Genomic DNA, 18,514 nt, shown 5'->3' on the forward strand with positions numbered 1-18,514 from the left:
GAAAGCCAATCTCACGGGGGTGGGGAGGGGACGACACTGGGCTTTTCCCCATCCCGGCAGCCACTCTTCAGCCTCCTGCCAGGTCCTTCTCCTCCACAGACATCGAACTGTGGTGGTACCTGGGCTGGGTCCTGGGTTGTCCTCTTTAGCTACATGCTCTCTAAATAATCTCACGGGATCTCAGTCCCATGTAGTTAGAAAAGATGCCCGTGGGAAACTCCCAAACGAATGATGCGTTACTGGGTGTCTCCAATCCGTTACTCAACAACTCCACGGGAGGGTCAAAGCAGAAACCCCTCCACCCACCAAAAGCTCCTGACCCTACCTTCTCGTCTCTATAAATGGAACCACCATCTAGTTGCCAAGGTCAAAAACCAGGACACACCCTTCATTCCACTCTTTGCCCAACCTCCCCACACCTAACCCGTCAGCAGGTCCTGTGGGCTGGACCTCCAACACCGACCCAGATCAAGGCTGCCCCGCCTGGACAGCACAAACCAGCGCTCCGTTTCCACACTCACCGCCTCTGTGCACCCATAACCCACTCCCCGATCAGCACCCAGGCCCAGTTTTTACAGGTATAAGTCGGGTCCTGCCACTCCCTTACCTATTAAAACAAGCCAACTGCTGCCTCTGTGGTTAGAATAAAACCCAAAGGCCACCCTGTGGCTACACAGCCCTACCTGGCCCAGAGCCTGTGGACCGCACCTCTTACCTCCCCTCCCACCCGGGCTGTCTCGTTCCTCTGTCATCACCGCAACAGAATGTTCTCGTAATATCCCCAGCACACCCCGAACTCTGCAAACCCTTGTTGAGTGAGAGAAGGAAAAGCAAAAACAAACCCCACAGGAACCGGAAAGGAGTAAGAAAGAGGGTCAAAGTGGGAGGCCTGGGGTGGGGTGGGATGGGATGGGGTCAGACGGTCCGGGGAGCTGAAGGGGGAGAAACGTGGACGGGTTAAGGGGGGAGAGGGAGAAGGGGAGAAAGGAGAGAGACCCACGCTGGCAGGGCTTTTTCTGGGTGTGTCACTGGGAGCACAAAGGCTGCACGAGGCAGCCTCAAAGGCACGTGTACACAAGTACCAAAGCTTCCACCTTTATCCCCATACCAGAGCCACAGCCTGAAAGTCAAACGGAGGAGCTATTTTTAAAAATCCCAACGTGGTAACTAAACCCTGAAGAATTCCAAAGCCAGAGACAAAAAGAACCCCAGAGTCCCCAAACCCTTCAAGTGTCCCGTCCCAGGGAAAAGCTGAGCCTGAACCAAGCTGGTGAATCCCCGCCTCTTTCCTTATCTTCCTAAATGAGGTTTCTTTAGCAGGAAATGAACTTTTGTAACACCAGACTTGCCCAAACCTGCAACACGAGGCCCATCTGACCTGCTCACAGTGAACCTAGTTCTCAGATGCAAGTTAACGACAATGTAAGATACTGGAATGTGAAAGGACAGGCCAGTTACTGAACATCTGCCATGTGTCAGGACCTTTGTATACATCATGACGGTGAACCCCGCCACTACCCTAAAAACAAGGTGCTCGCTGAGGGATGAGGAAATTGCGCCTTCGAGCTGCAGTACCCTGCCCAAGCTCACGGCCAGCAAAGCGTGGAGTCGGGGCTGTTCTGACTCCAAAGCCCACGCTCTTCCGTGGAAACACGCCACCTCCCTGAGCACTTGGTTTCAGAAAACATGTTCTGTAACGTGGCCACTGAATCTGGGAAATACGGACCGCTAAGAATTCAAAACGTTCCGACCAGAAATACTGTAAGAGCCTGTCTCAAGAGAAACTAGAAGCTTCTCTACCCTGCCTGCCCCTGCTTATTACTAGGTCTGCAAACGCACTGCGCCCTGTCCCAGAATGACCCAAACCACCAGCTTAACACAGAGCCGGCCTCTCCTTCCATTTACTGATAACACTCCTCACACAGCCAGTATTTACTAAGCATCTTTTTTTTTTTTTTTTTTTTTAATGTTGAGCCTTCTTTTAATTTAGTTATTTTCATTTTTGGCTGTGTCGGGTCTTCGTTTCTCTGCAAGGGCTTTCTCCAGTTGCGGCAAGCGGGGGCCACTCTTCATCGCAGTGCGCGGGCCTCTCGCTGTCGTGGCCTCTCCTGTTGCGGAGCACAGGCTCCAAACGCGCGGGCTCAGTAGTTGTGGCTCACGGGCCCAGTTGCTCTGCGGCATGTGGGATCCTCCCAGACCAGGGCTCAAACCCGTGTCCCCTGCATTAGCAGGCAGATTCTCAACCACTTCGCCACCAGGGAAGCACTACTAAGCCCCTTTTAACCTCTGGACACAAGGCCTCTTCTTCCCTCATTCCTACATGCTGCCCACGCTTCCTGCTTACAGCTCTGACCCTTCCCTTCCCACCTTTCTCACAACCCAAGCTTAGGCACCCTCACCTCTGGCTGTACCTCTGTAGAACCCTAACCAACAGAGGCGCCAAACCTTGGGACCATGGCATTCAAGGCGCCACTGAATCTGGCTCCCCTGCCCTTCCAGGCTCTTCCACGCAGCGTTCATCCTGCTTCCCCTGCCGGGCCTGTTCACACCTTTGTGCTTCTGCTCCCGCTGTTTCCTCCAATTAGAAGACTCTTGCCCTCTGCCTATTTACCACGCACCCACTATGTACAAACCACTGCAGGGTGTTTTCAAAACTGTGAGGTGCTGTACCAATGTAAGGCATTATCTTGGCCCCATGAAGAGTCTGGACTTATCAGACAATTATTAAAATTCTACTAGAGGTTTTTCAAGGATAGAACGAACTAGTAAGCAAAACAAGAATACGTCTGTAGATAGAGGCAAAGAAGTGAGTGAAAGAGAAAAAAAAATCAGACGCAAGTGAGAGTAAGTGACTAAATGCCATCCCCTAACAGGCAGACCAAAGTACAGACACATGTTAAACTGGAAAGGAGGCGTTTTCTCCTCCTCAGAGGCAAGGGGAAGAAAAAGACATGGGCATTCAGAGAGATCTCAGCTGGAATGGAGTCAAAGTTGAGAGAACTCTCCCAGCAGCCTCTGCTCTATGATCTATAAGGGAGAGTCCTCTGTCAATGGTAAAGCAAAAAAAGTGTGTGTATATATATAATATATATACACACATATATATAATTTTAAGTGAGGTATAGTTGATTTACAATATATAAGTTTCAGGTGTATGACATTCACAATTTTTCAAGGTTATATTCCATTTATGCTGTAACTAAGGAGCCCTGGAGCCACAACTAAGGAGCCTGCCTGCCACAACTGAGGAGCCCACATGCTGCAACTAAAGAGCCAACGAGCTGCAACTAAAGAGCCCGCCTGCCACAACTGAGACCCAGTGCAACAAAGCAAATAAATAAAAAAATTAAAAAATAAAAAAACTGGCTGTATTCCCTGAGTTTTACAATATATCCTTGGAGCATATTTATTAATGATGGTTTGTACCTCTTCATCCCCCACCCCTATCTTGCCCCTCCCCTTCCCTCTCCCCACTGGAAACCACTGGTAACCACTGGTTTGTTCTATAGCTGTGAGTCTGCATCTCTTTTTAAAAAGTATATTTTTAAGGAAGGTACCAGGAATGAAGGAAGGATGCTGTGTAGTAAAGAATTTAATCATGCTCAAATGAAGGTCTAGGCTTTATCATCGGCTGACAATCTGATTTAGGGTGGGGACTGGCCACACCAGAAAGACCAACATGATTTAGGGTGGGGCTCTGGGTCACGCAGTATCAGTTGACCTGGAAACTGAGATCAACCTTGTGGGCGGTCAATCCATCAATCATTTATGCCCATGTCACAGAAGCCCAATAAAGACTCCAAACACCAAGGCTCAGGTGAGCATCCCTGGTTGGCAATACCCAGTGCACAGTGTCTCGTGTCAACGCCAGTTACGTTCCAGCTCCTTGGGGAGAGGACAAGGGAAGCTCCATGTCTGGTACAGCCCCAGATTCTGTCCTGAGAGCCGCTTCACTTGGCTGACTTTAAGAAACCATAACTCTGAGCACAACAGCTTTCAGTGAGTTCTGTGAGGCCTTCTAGCTAGTAATCGAACCTGAGGGTGGCTTGGCGAACCCCCCGACTTGCAACTGGTGTCAGAAGTGGCGGTGGTCTTGTGTGGACCGTTCCCTCTCAACTTTGTAGTTGACCAACTCTGCAGGTGGCCCAAACTCTTCTCAGGTGCTACAGCTGAAGGGTCACACACAAGTTGCTAACCTGACCCTGGAAACTGGCTTTGGGGACAAAAGGGAGCAAGAGTGAGTGTTTAGATTCTATACTTTATGCTCTGCTCTAGTGTTCGAACTTCCTTTTTTTTTTTTTTTTTTAACAAAACAAGCATGTATTACCTCTGTAATTAAAACATTACTTTTAAGAAACATACCCCCAAAAAGCTGCTTTAAGAAAACTATCTTGTAGAGCTGCTCAGCATGGATTGGAGCAGGGAAATTCTGGAATCATCAGGAAAACTACTTCTCAGTTCATCCCAAGCATTAACTTCACATGTGAACTTACTGCTCGTTCCATTTCCTCACATTAACAAAGATTATGTGATCTATGTCACCAAAGGGTCCAAGCCTTGCAGGTAAGTTTCAGAAAGAATGTAAAAGCATGTCCAGACTTTTGACTGGCTCAAGACTGTTCTTATACGAAGTTCCCTTCAGTACTTTCTCTCTGTCGCTGAGAGGGTCATTCTATTCATGCTAATATCTGTCCTTTCTAGAAGAGGATTTCTGCTTTCATAGCGCATTGATTAGCAAGGCTGAAAATTCCCAATTCACTCATTGTAATTGAGGCAGGCTCTGAGTCACTGGTAAAAAAAAATAATAAAAAATAACAAAAGAAAACTTCTGTATACATCTCTACCCACTTTGCTTTGACGTGAGATGTGTGCATAGAGAGTTCCAGTTGTTGGGCTTCCCTGGTGGTGCAGTGGTTGAGAGTCCAACTGCCGATGCAGGGGACACGGGTTCATGCCCCGGTCCGGGAAGATCCCACATGCCACAGAGCGGCTGGGCCCGTGAGCCATGGCCGCTGAGCCTGCGCGTCCAGAGCCTGTGCTCCGCGATGGGAGAGGCCACAACAGTGAGAGGCCCGCATACCGCAAAAAAAAAAAAAAAAAGAAAAAGAAAAAAAGTTCCAGTTGTTGATATATGAGTTATTTAGGAAATTACTATCAAATAGTCTCATGCTCCTCCACCTCACAACTGAAAAGCCCACCTACCAGCCTCATTCCTAAAAGCACACAACCCAAATAATGTCAGTCACTCGACCCTTCTATTTACCAGAATCTTCAAGAGGTGCAATTTAAGACATCTGTTCCATTCCGTTTTTCAAATATCCCAAGAGCCTTTCTCTTTAATCAAGTATTCTGGGGCTTCCCTGGTGGTCCAATGGCTAAGACTCCGCACCCCCAATGCAAGGGGCTTGGGTTTGATCCCTGGCAGGGAACTAGATCCCACATGCCGCAACTAAGAGTTCGCATGCCGTAACTAAGTTTGCATGCTGCAATGAAGATCCCGCATGCCGCAACTAAGACCCAGCACAGCCAAAATAAATAAGTATTTTTTTAAAAAAGTATTCTGACTTCCTAAGAAGCGAATTTACGGCGTGGGCTTTCTCTAGTTGCAGCGAGCGGGGGCTACACTTCGTTGTGGTGCGCGGGCTTCTCACTGCGGTGACTTCTCTTGTTGCGGAGCATGGGCTCTAGGCGTGTGGGCTTCAGTAGTTGTGGCTCGCAGGCTCAGTAGGTGTGGCTTGTGGGCTCTGGAGCGCAGGCTCAGTAGTTGTGGCGCACGGGCTTAGCTGCTCCACGGCACGTGGGATCTTCCCAGACCAGGGCTCGAACCCGTGTCCCCTGCATTGGCAGGCGGATTCTTAACCACTGAGCCACCAGGGAAGTCCCCAAGGTGACTTTCTAAAAAGGTGACTTCAGATAAGTAAACCTTGTTAAGACAGAATCAAAAAGATTAAATCTGACTTTTAAAAAGGTGACTTTAAGCAAATAAAATTTGTGAAAGTATCAACAGATTAAATTCATCAACTTTAAGGTGAAGAGTCTAAGAAGAAATATACATTGGCCCAGATTTCTAGACCATTTGAGACAGCAGTAGTAAGACAGATAAATCTATGTACATTAAGTACAAACACTAAGCAGACTGCAAACATTAGACACTGTAGCATTGCTTGCACAGCCCTTTACACCACCTGGTCAGTAAAAGAAGCTACAAAGCAGCTACATCAACAGTTCTTAACACCCCCCCCCCAAAAAAAAAAAACTGGTTACCCATAAGCCAATAAAGTGTGTCCATCCAACAGCGAAAAGAAACTTAGTTTCAGGCAGCAATGACGCCTCAGGAGAGATGAGCCTTGGCGACAGCAAGAAAAGATGCAAACATTGCCCTGAAGGCTGACCTGACTGTCCCAGGTGCCCTGGCAGGCAATCCCCCAAAGATCATTGGCAGGGGAAGGGAAGATAAGGAAGAAGGTGGGCAAAGAATAAAAAAGAAAAATTAAAACTTACAAGGGAGAGAAGAACTGGAGCATTCATTCGAGAAGCCATGGGCGACGTGAGAGGAAGCCCACTGTAATGCATGCCTATAAACTACTCCTTACAGCTTACACAGGATTTACTGCCCCTCTTCTGACTCCAACGACAACCCCGTTATTAGTTATTAAAGGAGAAAACCGCGGCTCGGAGCCCTGAGTGTCACACCCAAGGTCAGGCAAAAAGCTGGGGCTGCAATTCGGGCCCTACCCCGAAAGATGCACTAAGGAGTGACAAGGAGACACCTGGAAGAGAATACAAGCGCTGGCACACAGGTGCCCCGAGGAACTCGAGAAGGTCGTAGGTGCCGGGTGGGGTGGAGGAAAGGGAGCAGGGGGCTCGGGGCTGGCGGACGGGGGCCTGGAGTGGCCGGGAGACCCGGGCGCGAGCAGCCCGCCCCGGCCCACCGCACTCACCCGAGGCCCGGGCGGGGTCGCCCGGCGCTGCGGCTCCTCCCGGCCTGCGGCGGCGGCGGCGGCGACTGCAGCGGCCGAGGCAGGGACGCATCATGCGGCCGCACTCATGGCCGGGCCGGAGGGGGCCCCGCGGCTCGGCTCGGTCCTGCCGGGCCGGTCGGAGGGAGGCGGCCTCCGAGCGGACACGAGAGACAGAGCCCAACCTGGAGAGCTTGGCGGCACGACCCCCGGAAGTGAACCTCGCGTGGTCAGCGGCGCCGCGTTTGCGCAGTTCCGGTCGCGCCGCTCCCGGCAGCGGAGAAGGGAGCTTGAGGTGGTTTGCTGGGACTCAGCGGCCGGGATCCCTCTGGGACAGAGGACTTTAAAGACTGACATTTCCCAGAGAAAGGCGACTCTTAGTCGCAAGGTCCCCTCGCTAAAATAAAGGCACCCATTCAAACTGAGGTCCGGAAGAGAAAGGATGAGGGCTACGTGCTACCGCAAGGTCCAAGCCGCGCGGCTAGGCTTTTTGACTCGGGGAGGAGTTCTTGCCCGGGTTTACTGAGCCCGCGGTGGCCCTTCTGAGCCAGCGTTAGGTGTGACCTGTACGGCGTGCGAGGACGGAACACGGGTTAATGGAGAAGCGCGAGTGGGAACGACGGAGCCAGAAAGCACGTGGGGAGTAGGGGAAGCGCCACTGGATGCGCGATTCCTGATTCGCTGAGCCTCTGGTTCCCCTCTGAGCGACCTGGAAACCATGGCATCCCAGCGATTCCTTCCAGTTGCTAAGTCCTAAGGTTTTTGAAGGTGGAAACGTGGTTGGGTTTTGTTTGTTTTTGGGGGGGGGGGTGGGAGTGGTATTTCCTACAATATTTGGGACAATTTCCGCAGGGCTGGGAAGTAGGCGCTCAGTGTTTGTTATTAAACTCTTTAAGTACCCACTAACTTGTAAGATTGATTAGAAACAGTCATTGCAGCTGCGGGATCTATCAGACTCCCACTGCCTGCAAGCCACCTTTTCACAATTTACCGTTCTTACTCCCAGAAACGCTTATCCAGCCAAGCTTTTGGAAGTAAGGGGTGCATTAATCATCAGAATTTGAACTTTGAAAGCTTAAAATTTTGTTACTGTACCTCTGCATTCACAATGGGGCTATGCATTCAGTCAGCCCTCATTGAGCTTCCTATCTCCTGGTCTGTTTATTCCCACAAGGAAGAAAAGTGGGGTAGGCCTCCAATCCGTGGTCAATTCTTTTTGCATAGGCTGAAAGAAAGGATGATTGTCTTTGGAGAACATCAAGACTACAAGTGCCTGCTATGCTTAAGATATACTTGCTATGAGCAAAATAAGAGTATCTTTTTTTTAAATTGAAGTATAGTTGATTTACAATATCGTGTTAGTTTCAGGTGTACAGCACAGTGATTTCAGTTATACATATATATACATATGTATCTATTCTTTTTCAGATTCTTTTCCCTTATAGGTTATTACAAAATATTGAGTATAGTTCCTTGTGCTGTACAGTAGGTCCTTGTTGGTTATCTATTTTATATATAGTAGTGTGTATGTTAATCCCAACCTCCTAATTTATCTCTCACCCCAAAAGAGTATCTTTAAAAAAAAAAAAAAGAAATGCTTAAATCATGACTGTCATACAAATATAAACACATGTCAGATTTAAATTAACTCACTGATTCATGAGGAAGTAGGTAAGGTGATACATGTGGTGCAGAGATGAGTCCGAAAGGCAGGCACATGTGTGCAGTGAGGAAGGCTGCAGTGAATTTGCTTAGTAGCTGCTTCTGGCTTCTTCTACAATGGGGAAGTCAATTGAACTTCTACCAGACAAGATTCATTTGTATATCTGATGTCGGTGGACAAAAATTGTTACCAAGTTGGTCAACTGGACCTGCGCCGTCGTCCTAGCCCCAGCCGAGACCTCTTGTCTTTTTCTGATCAGATTCGCAACAGACCACGATGAAACCAGTGCTGAGACTGGAACAGTACCAGCTGTATTTAGTGGCCAAAGAATGGAAAGGGGGCATCTAGTTCGCAAATCAACTTCTCCACCCAATTCAGGGGGAGCCCCCAAATATATTGGCAGGTCGAGGTTAAAAGGAGGGAATTGGAAGGAGTGGGAGGAATATTGCTGACTTACTGGAGAACAGGGGTGCGGTTTGGACCTTGAACTGTGGCAACTCTCCTTTTCAGTCCTTATATGGGCTTTTCTGGTTGTTGTCATGGCAGTCATCAACTTCCTGGCCCCGGTGGGTGTGTCATTTAACATATGCTAATATATTACAGTCAGAGTATAATGAGGCTCAAGGTCTACTGGAAGTCAAATCTTCGGCCATCTTGGGCCTGGTTGGTTCTAACCAGTTCTTATTTTTTTTCTCTTTGCATCTTCCTCCTGAAACTTAGATAAGAATAATCGGTTTCCATTCGAGGGAGGGTCAGGGATGTGATTCTGGGGCAACAGCCTTGGTAACAGAATCACTTGGATTGCTTTCGATTCTCCAAAACCTATAGAGTTGTAAATAGCTTAAAGCAAAGAAAAAAATCCATAGAACCACATAACCCAAGGGTGTGCATGGCAACACCTAGTTGTCCACTGAAGGCACCCGATAATTTTTTTTTTTGACCCATTTCAAAGTCTTTCACAAAAAGACTCAATTCTCTGTCCCCACACTTGTATAGGCTTGTTTATTGTGACTTTAAAATTGCATTGTTGCTAAAGGAAATAGCACAGTAAAATCATTCATTAAAATACTTAACAGGGATGAGAGCAGTTGACAAAAACAATTCAACTCTTTTAAGGATTTTCATCTCTTTCTCAACAGACTTGATATGTGGTCTTCTGCAAGTCATTTCCCCTCTCTAAACCTCAGCTTTTTTTTTTTTTTTAATCTCTAAAATATGAGCTCAGACTTGATTTCTAAGGTTTCTTCCTGTTCTGAGACTGTGGTTCAACACAGTTTTTTGCCTCACCTTGATTTCATAAGGCCCATAGAACCAAAAACCTAACATTGGAGGCCCTTGCAAGGATGGGAAACATCCCATCTTCAGGATTAGTTCTGTTTACCCATCAGGAGCTAGTTTCCAGCTAACCACTCATCCCAGGAAATAGTTCTTTTAAAGTGGAGCCTCTGTTCAACCACGTGGAAAGATCCTCAGCCTCATTCAAAGTAAAAGGAATGAATGCAAATTTAAAGTACCAAGAGACCGCATTTTTCACCTCGTGAGTTGGCAAAGATGAAAGTTTGGTGATCCTCTGTTGGCAAGGCAGCCCAAATTGGTGCCATTGTAATTTATTCAGCTCTTTGCAGAGCAAGATAGCAAATGTGAACCACAAAAATCTAAGTGTACGCACCCTTTGATCCAGCAGTCCCACTCAGGAATTTATCCTACAGGTAGACTCACCCATGTACACAAAGATGTTTGCACTTCAGTATTTACAGTAGGATGTTTGTAGAAGCAAAAAACTGCATCGCCCTGTATGCCATCAGTATATTAAATAAAGTATGTTACACATACAAATGGAATGCTGTGGTGTGCAGTGGCCTTTGAGGTATATTAAGTCCATTGTGTAAAACTGTATTTGTGCAAAAAAGAATATCCCTGGAAAAATATACAAGGAATAGGTCTGTAACTTGTTGAGCTTGTAAACCATGTATCGATTTTTAAATACATAAAAATTAAAAATAAATGAGACAACCCAGTAGAACAATTGGCAAAACACAGGTACTTCACAAAAGAATACCAAAACATGAAAAAAATGCTCATTTTCATTAGTCATCAGGGAAATGCAAACTTAAACCACAATGAAATCGTATTTACACACCCACTAGAACGGCTAACGTGAAAAAACAAGTGCTGACAAACATGTAGAGAAACTGGGACTTCCATACACTTCACTGCTGGGGGTAGCAATGTGATGATTAAACCGCCCAGGGCAGCTGTTAGGAGTACCTGCTGAAGGTGGACCAAAAGACTTGTGCTAGAATGTTCCCACAATACACAGTCCAGTGTTGTTCACAGATGTTTAGGTCGTTTGTAGTTTGGGGCTAGAATGAATGAATCGTAGTATACGGTACAGAATGAAAGTACGCACTACATACAGCAATACAAATACATCTCACACGCAGGATGCTGAATAAAAGAAGCAAGACGTGAAAGAGTACATGCTGTATAATTTTATTAATAAAAAGCTCGAAGTTGGGCAAAACTGATCTTTGGTGTAGGAAGACAGGGCAGGGCAGTGATGACCACTGAGGTGGGGATGCTAGGGTGTAAGTTATATTCTATTTCTTGACCTGGGTGCTGGTTGTATGAGTGTTCACTTGGTAAAAATTCAGCCACGTACATTTATGATTTGTATGCTGTACCTTAAGTAAACAGTGGGAGAAAGAGAGAGAGAGACTTCCAACGGTTGGTTGTACAGTGGAAAATCAGAAATTTCTTCAGAAGGGAGTTTGGGTGGTTTCTTACTTTTTCCACTGAGATCGTGATGTTGACTGCATCAGGAAGCCAGAAGGTTGAAACTCCACAACCCATGGTGTTGAACAAGGCCCGGGAAGTCCAAAAACCCAAAGTGGTATGAGATGTTCCTCAATTCCTTTTCACTGGGCCACCTTGCCTCCAGCTGTGGGTAAAGGCTGCTGCGGCAGCAGGCCTGTGCTTGGGGCTCTGTGTCCCCTGGATGTCCCAAGCTTGCTCTCTCATGCCCTTCAGGACTTGACTCGGAGCACATCTTCCTCCCCGGCAGCCTATTGAAAAATTCTCCCTCTCTCCCATTCCTGCAACAGTTCACTTCCCCCTCCCTGCTTTGCTCCTGGTCACAAGTCAGCTAACATCCTCTGTCGCTTAGTTATGCCATTGTTTATCCCTCACTGCAATGCAAGCCTCGTGAAAGGCAGGGATTTTGTTGGTCTCGTTCACTGTCAAAATGCAGCGACTCAATAAATATGCATTGAATGAATGAATGAACATGCCATGGTTGGCCCCTTTTTCAGACGAAGAAACAGGCCCAATGAGTTTAAGGAGTGTGCTGAAGGTCATACAGCTAGGAGAGGAGCCTCGCTGCCTCATAGACTCTCTTCATCCTCAGTCTGTGAAACTGGTACGATCTCTTTGTACAGCTGAGAAAACAGGCTCAGAGTTAAGTGATCGCCCCAAAGAAGCAGAGCACAGCTAGCCTGCAGACCTCATTCTGTCCAGCTCTGAAGATCCTGCGCTTTATACCATAACATTCTCACTCTCTAAGGAGCCAGAGGCCATGTGCTATACATAGCAGCTCTATACCAAGTCCTGAGGGCTCACCTGGGATGTGATCCCCAGCTCCTCCTACCAGGACCTGATCCACCAAGTTGCCTGGAAGCAAGTCCCTGCCCACTTGTGCTCTGGCTCCAACAACTCAGTCCTCTTCTTTTCCTCCACCTCCACCCCCCAGATCCTTATCTTAAACCTATGTTGGTTCATTCAACAAATATTTAATCGCCTACTCTCGGAACCATGTTAAGTGCTGCAGACACGGGGGTGAGCAAAACCAAAGTTCCTACCTGTCGTGGAGCTCAGAGACTAATTAAACATAAAAAAGTGGAGAAGCCACATTGCCTGCTTTATCCTGTATAGTTCTTTTTTGGATTCATCCTCTAATCAAAGTATTTTGAATATTGATTCACCCATCAAATGAATATACCATTTCTCCCACCTTTTCTTCATGCTCATTATACAATATCACAAGATATCTTAGCAAATGCTTGGTTCCGGGTATCTGTTGCTTTCCCTTTTCTTTAAAATAAATTTATTTATTTTTGGCTGCGCTGGGTCTTTGTTGCTGTGCGCGGGCTTTCTCTAGTTGCGGCGAGTGGGGACGACTCTTCGTTGCGGTGCGCAGGCTTCTCATTGCGGTGGCTTCTCTTGTTGTGGAGCACGGGCTCTAGGTACGCGGGCTTCAGTAATTGTGGCACATAGGCTCAGTAGTTGTGGCACACGGGCTTAGTTGCTCCGCCGCACGTGGGATCTTCCTGGACCAGGGCTCGAACCCCTGTCCCCTGCGTTGGCAGCCGGATTCTTAACCACTGCGCCACCAGGGAAGCCCCTGTTGCTTTCTGTTGCCTGACCCAAATCCACCCCTCTTCTTCTGGCAAGAGCACCTCAGTTTCCCATGGGCACCCACCCTTCCCTTCCTCTCCACCCAGTAGTTAGGTGGGGCCAATCCCCAACACCTGGCCTCAGCTGTTGGTTTAAGGGCATGAGCCCATGAGCGCTGCTGGTCCTTTCAGACCAAATCCTGAGACGTTTGCTGGAAATACCGAAGGAGAAAATTCTTTTTTTCCACAGGGGCTGCTGAGTTGAGAGAACATAAGCCTTTTGCAAGACCACTCTATAAAAAGAACCTGATCTGAGAATGAAGCCCAGCTCAGAGGGAAGCAGTCAAGAAGGGGAGAGAGACCAAGTTCTGATGACATCACTTGGCCCCTGGATCCTGCTGGGCCAACCCCAGAACTTTTCGGTTTTTGAAAAACCAGTTTGCCGGGATTTCTGTCACTTATTACTGAAAGAATTTTGGTAAATATACCTTCCAGGTGCGAATACACTACTTCTATCATATTTCCTTGAATTACGAGTCTATAGATTTCATAGCTTGAAATCTCATGCTTAAGCCAGCATGACTTGGTCTTTGACATCAGTGCTTCCTCTTCTGAGGGGTCACAGATGTTTTTCATGAGTTATCTGGCCTGAATGCTTCCCAGGCCCAATGTCAAGTTCACTGGTCTGTGGTTTGTAGAACTCACTACCCACCCCCTTTTTTAAAAAAATTAAATGGCCATATCATCTGCCTCTCTCCAACTTTCTGGCAAGTACAGAATATCTTTTATGTGGTATGGAGAGATAAGGTCCATATGAATCTCTTGAGGAGAAATGACATTTCCCCCAAATGGAATCCGACCCTGAATAAACTCACATTTTCCAATTTTCTTGACTAGTTGGTATATCCAGAGTCAGAACAGGGCTGCAAGAGCCCACGCCTGGTCCTGGGTTCACTCGCTGAACCAAGGGAGGACTTCCTCTAGCCACAGATATGACCCTCCTCCATCCCATAAAGTCTTCATGATGGGCTTGTATTCTGCTGGATGCAGGGCAGAAACTCACAGGGACCAATGGCATGCCCACCAATCTGTAGTGCCCACATAAGGGAATGAATGCCACCTTACACTCCTTTCCTTCCTGAATTCATACCAAGCTTAAAACATCCAGAGATCCGGTTTCTTACACATGATGGCTACACTGAGCTGGTCAAGCAAACCTGGAATGGACCTGTGGTGCTGAAGTCCCCATAACTCTTGTGGAACCACAGCTTCCAGCTTTGTCCTCCACGTTGGTGCCTTTAACTTCCCCCAACAAGTTTTTTCTTAACTTTCTGGCCACACCACACGGGCATGCAGGATCTTAGTTCCCCAACCAGGAATCGAACCCATGCCCCCTGCAGTGGGGAAGGGAGTCTTAATCACTGGACTGCCAGGGAAGTCCTCCCTCCCAGAAAGTCTTTTAAGTTCAATAGGCCAACTTCCCAGCGATCAGCAACTCCATGCTTGGGGCACAGGAAAGACACTTGATCATCAATCCATATGTCATCTTTTCTCCTACATGGCAGATCTTTAGTTCCTTCTGCCTAACTGCTAGGGCTTCGGAGAACCCCCAGTTTTCTGAAATTGACAGTCTGCCCTAGTTCAGATACCAGGGCATTCATTTAAAGGCAGAGCTTTATTATGTCATACAACCAACCCCCAGAAGGAGCACTGTAGTTCTGCAGTGTAGCTCTGGAAATGCCTTTAGAGAATTTGAGGCGTCAGAGCCCACACTGTTTTGCTAGGTGCTGGAACCAAGTTTGCCATAACCGCAAAATTACTGGGAGGGGGGTGTCAGTTTACATTTCTGTACTTGCTCTAGAACGGAAAAAGCTCCCCTAGGAGATACTTTTATTTTTTACCTTTTGTGGTTTTGGTTTATTTGTTTGAATTGAAGAGACGTGGAAGAAACCCAAACCCGACAGCCTGAAAATTGTGTTTATTGTATCTGGTGGAAAGATGCTGATTGGCCTAGACGTTTCAGAGCAGAAGGTGGAATCCATCAGCTTTTAAGAAGCCCCTTTTCAAAAAATCAATCGGCCTCAAATTGCCCTTCTATTCCATACATCCTTGCTTGACTTGTTTTACAAGTATGCTCGTTAATGTCAAGACGTCACCCTAACTCTGAAATAGGCGAGGAGGAAACGGCAAAGGGCATCCTTGTTTTAAAGGTGCGGATACCACGGCGGGCAAGCAACCATTATCAGGCCACACTTTCTGGCTCCCTGCCGGGGCTCCCCCCTCCAAAATCACCAAATCACCCACTCATTTGTTTGCATAGCGGCCTGCGCCCACCCAGCTCTGCCCCGCCTGGGAGAACACCCTAGTTTTGAGCAGATCCAGCAAACGGGGCTGCCGGGACCCTGTTAGAGCGAACAACGGGAAGTCCCCGAGCGTGCCAGGGCCGCAGGACGAGGCCTCCCGCCGAGGGTCGACCCCAGGCCCGAGCGACGCGGGACTTGGACCGAAACCCTCGGGAGGGCCGGGCGCCGACAGCTGCACCGCCCCGTCACGTGACGCCGCTCCCGGGCCGCCCCGCGCCTGCGCAGACGGGACCGGGGGGGGGTTTGCGGGGTGGGCGGGGGCGGGGGCGGGGGCGGGCGCGGCCAGCTGACTGACAGGTCGCGCTGGCCGGCGCCTCAGAAGGACCCGGCTCTGGGGCCGGAGCAGTGGCCGCGCTCCCGAGCCTGACGGCGCGCGCTCGCTCCTCGTCTGCCCGGCCGGCCGGCCGGCCCCCGCCGCGGTGAGAGGGGACCCTGCCAGGGGCCGAGAGGGGAAGGCGTGCCGGGTTCTCCCGGCGGCGAGGGGACTCTCCGAGGGGCGACAGCTGGAGCGCCCAGGGACCGGCGGGTGAGGGACCGTGGGGTGGGGTCGAGGGCCTCTGGGGTTTCTGCGGGAAATGGGAAGGCGGGGCAGGAGCCCACCGTGTCAGGAGCAGTGCGATACCTGTCGGGGGGGGGGGGCTGGACAAGGTGTCCCCGCTCCCCGGTGGCTGACGGTGTCGCCAGGTGGCTTAGGGATGGAGCCGGTTCCCCCCCCCCCGCCCCCGCCCTGCCTCGACTCCTGGAAGGGCGTGTTGGGGAGGGGTGCGTGGGACCGGGATGGGAAAGACATTTGCCAAGTTGTGCTGTGTGTTGGATTTTAAGTTTGCTGTCCCTCTGCTCCTGGGGTGGCAGCTGGGGGCGGCATGGGGGCCAAGGAGAAAGGGCTCAGCTTGTGCCTTCCCAGGGCCCCTTCCTCCCCAGGCTCAGGAAGCAGGAGGAGCTTCGCAGAGGGGCCAGCACTACCGACACAGTGTTACAGGCTGTTTGGAACAGCTGGTTCAGGGTGGCCTGCACCAGCGTCCAGGGGCTTGGAAAGGACAGGATGCGGTCTTTCTGGAGCTGGGTGCGAGTTGCCCCTTGGTGGGGTCTGGGTTTCCCTGGGTTGTACGTTGATTGGATTTGGGAAGAGGAAGAGGGCTTGGCAGTGGGCACCAGCCAGCTCCTGTGACTGTGCTTAAGTGTGAGGCCAGGGTGCCAGCCTGCAGACTGGGCAGGAACTCACCTCTGAGCTGGCACAGGTGAGGTGCTTGACATGCAGGCTGTCCCTGAGGCGAGTCAGCATTTGGAGGCAAGCCAACAGCTGTCAGGGACCAGGCTGCTGTAGCCAGACCGCCCTCCAGACCATTGTCACCTAATGCTAAGGTTTTGGGCTCATTTGCTGAGAGGCACCCCCTCCCTCACCCTAAACCAGGGCAGCCAAGATGCTTAACACGGAATTAAGCAAAGAAAAAAAAAATCCAGTTGTATTACACGTGAGCACTTCTTCCCATCTTTTCACGGTTCTGTTTGGAAGTGTATGTTCTCCCATTGTTCCATCTCTCCCTTGGGCTGTCACTGGTTTTTATTTCCACCTTGTGCAGAAATAGGACTGCTTACGCATTTGAAACACAGGGCGACCAGCTATTGAGATCAGCTCACGATGAGAAAGTTGACTCATAAGGTTCTCTTTTTCCATTAAAGAAATGAAGATGGCTAAGGACTCAGGCATAGACACTTTAGCGAGCAGCAGAGTAACTTCTTATTTGGTTCTGGAGTACATTCCCGTGTTTTGTTTTGTTTTTTGCAGTGTCTGTCTTTTGTGTGGCCTGTGTGAGTTAATGTGAACATAGTTCATATTACTTGAGAACAGAACAACTAAGGCCAATGAAAAGCTACTCGGTGACCTGAGTGCATCACAAACCTTAAATAACTTGCTTCAGATTTCCAGAGAGTGGAGCGTATCCACAGGTATTAGATGTGCTTGTTTTTGCATGACAATAGCTTTGGTTCTTTGAAGGTAAATTGCTTTGGGGTGACCCCAGATGGCTCTGAGGGCACTTCTTTTAGGATAGTCTTTAGGAAGGGTTTAGGGTGGGATGAGTCATGCTACATGCCTCCCCATCCTCCCTCAAAAAAGAAAATAATCCAGTTAAAAGAACCGTCAGAAGCAACCTGGGAAGAGAAAAACGTCAGGAAAAGTCAACCCTCATGACATGCAAAGGGAGGGGTGAAAATCCTTTTTGCCAATGATAATCCCTCACTTTTACGGGACAGAGTAATTTGCACACGTCTTTCACACAGAATCTTAATTGATCTTCACACATGTCACAGATGAGGAAACTGAGGCTAGGTGACTTGCTCAAGGTCACTTAGCTACTAGGGGGCAAAGCAGAGCGTTAACCCTAGCCATCTGACACCAGATGCAGTGGCCCGTCACCACTCTGCCGAGTGGGATGTGGGAAGGATGAGGACAGATTACACACACATCCCAGGGCCCTAGGGCTTTCCCAGCATCCTCCTCTCCCACCACTTGCCCCACCTGCTAAGTCAGCTTGGCTCGCAGGTGTAGATTCTCCTCACCACTTCCCTCTATCCCAGGCTTGGGAGTCTGCGCCTACTCAGATTTGTTTAAGTCTTTGAGAAATCTAGTGGGAAGTATGATTGCAGGGAGTGTTTTTTGCACAAGCGCTCAGTGTTTCCTAATCGTGTAGGTGTCTTCAGCCATGTGATACAAGAGACCAAAGCAATTCTAGGGAAACTTACCACAATCATTTTCCTTGTCCTCCACCCTGAAGAAAAATGCAGTGGTTGTGAAACCTGAGGAGTTGGCCCAGTACTTTTGTTTATTTTATCCAGTTTTTTATGCATGGCATTGTTTGCATTATGGTGACACTTTTTTTTTTTTTTTTAAAGAGGGCACAGCTGTTCTCATTAGGGAAGAATAAGCTTGAATCCTGTTTTCTCGATCTGAGCATCTAGATCTGAAAAAGGACACCAGCGGAGGTTATCTGAGATGTGTTCCAGCAGGTCAGTGGTACAAAACAGAATTAAAACCAAGGCAATCTTGGGGCACGTCAATGGACATGTAGATCTGGAATGACCAAGGTGAAAGTTCTCATCTACTTCATGCTTAGAATATCGAGTTCTTTTCTGGGCATC

General features: G+C 48.7%; 2 protein-coding genes and 1 long non-coding RNA gene across 8 annotated transcripts in view; 2 read left to right on the plus strand and 1 right to left on the minus strand.

Moving 5' to 3' along the window:
• The window catches only part of ZDHHC7 (zinc finger DHHC-type palmitoyltransferase 7), a 30,622-nt gene extending 23,450 nt beyond the window's left edge, over nucleotides 1–7,172 (minus strand). The window contains exon 1 of one of the 2 annotated variants that reach the window (XM_032611888.1): nucleotides 6,942–7,171. The gene's annotated coding sequence lies outside the window, so the exon portion shown is untranslated. Of the gene's footprint in view, nucleotides 1–6,941 lie in introns of both variants that reach the window. The other variant, XM_032611889.1, reaches the window with a different exon arrangement.
• Nucleotides 7,173–7,204: 32 nt separating this feature from the next.
• Nucleotides 7,205–13,898, plus strand: LOC116743471. The gene is made up of 2 exons (XR_004346785.1): nucleotides 7,205–7,727; nucleotides 13,264–13,898. It is a non-coding gene; the product is annotated as an uncharacterized LOC116743471 (long non-coding RNA).
• A 1,783-nt stretch (nucleotides 13,899–15,681) lies between these two features.
• KIAA0513 (KIAA0513 ortholog) overlaps nucleotides 15,682–18,514 on the plus strand; it is a 59,148-nt gene continuing 56,315 nt past the window's right edge. For all 5 annotated transcript variants that reach the window (XR_004346814.1, XR_004346815.1, XR_004346816.1 and 2 more), the window contains exon 1: nucleotides 15,682–15,902. The gene's annotated coding sequence lies outside the window, so the exon portion shown is untranslated. The remainder of the gene's footprint in view (nucleotides 15,903–18,514) is intronic.

The sequence above is a fragment of the Phocoena sinus genome, chromosome 19 (assembly GCF_008692025.1).
Source record: "Phocoena sinus isolate mPhoSin1 chromosome 19, mPhoSin1.pri, whole genome shotgun sequence".
NCBI classification, from domain to species: Eukaryota; Metazoa; Chordata; class Mammalia; order Artiodactyla; family Phocoenidae; genus Phocoena; species Phocoena sinus.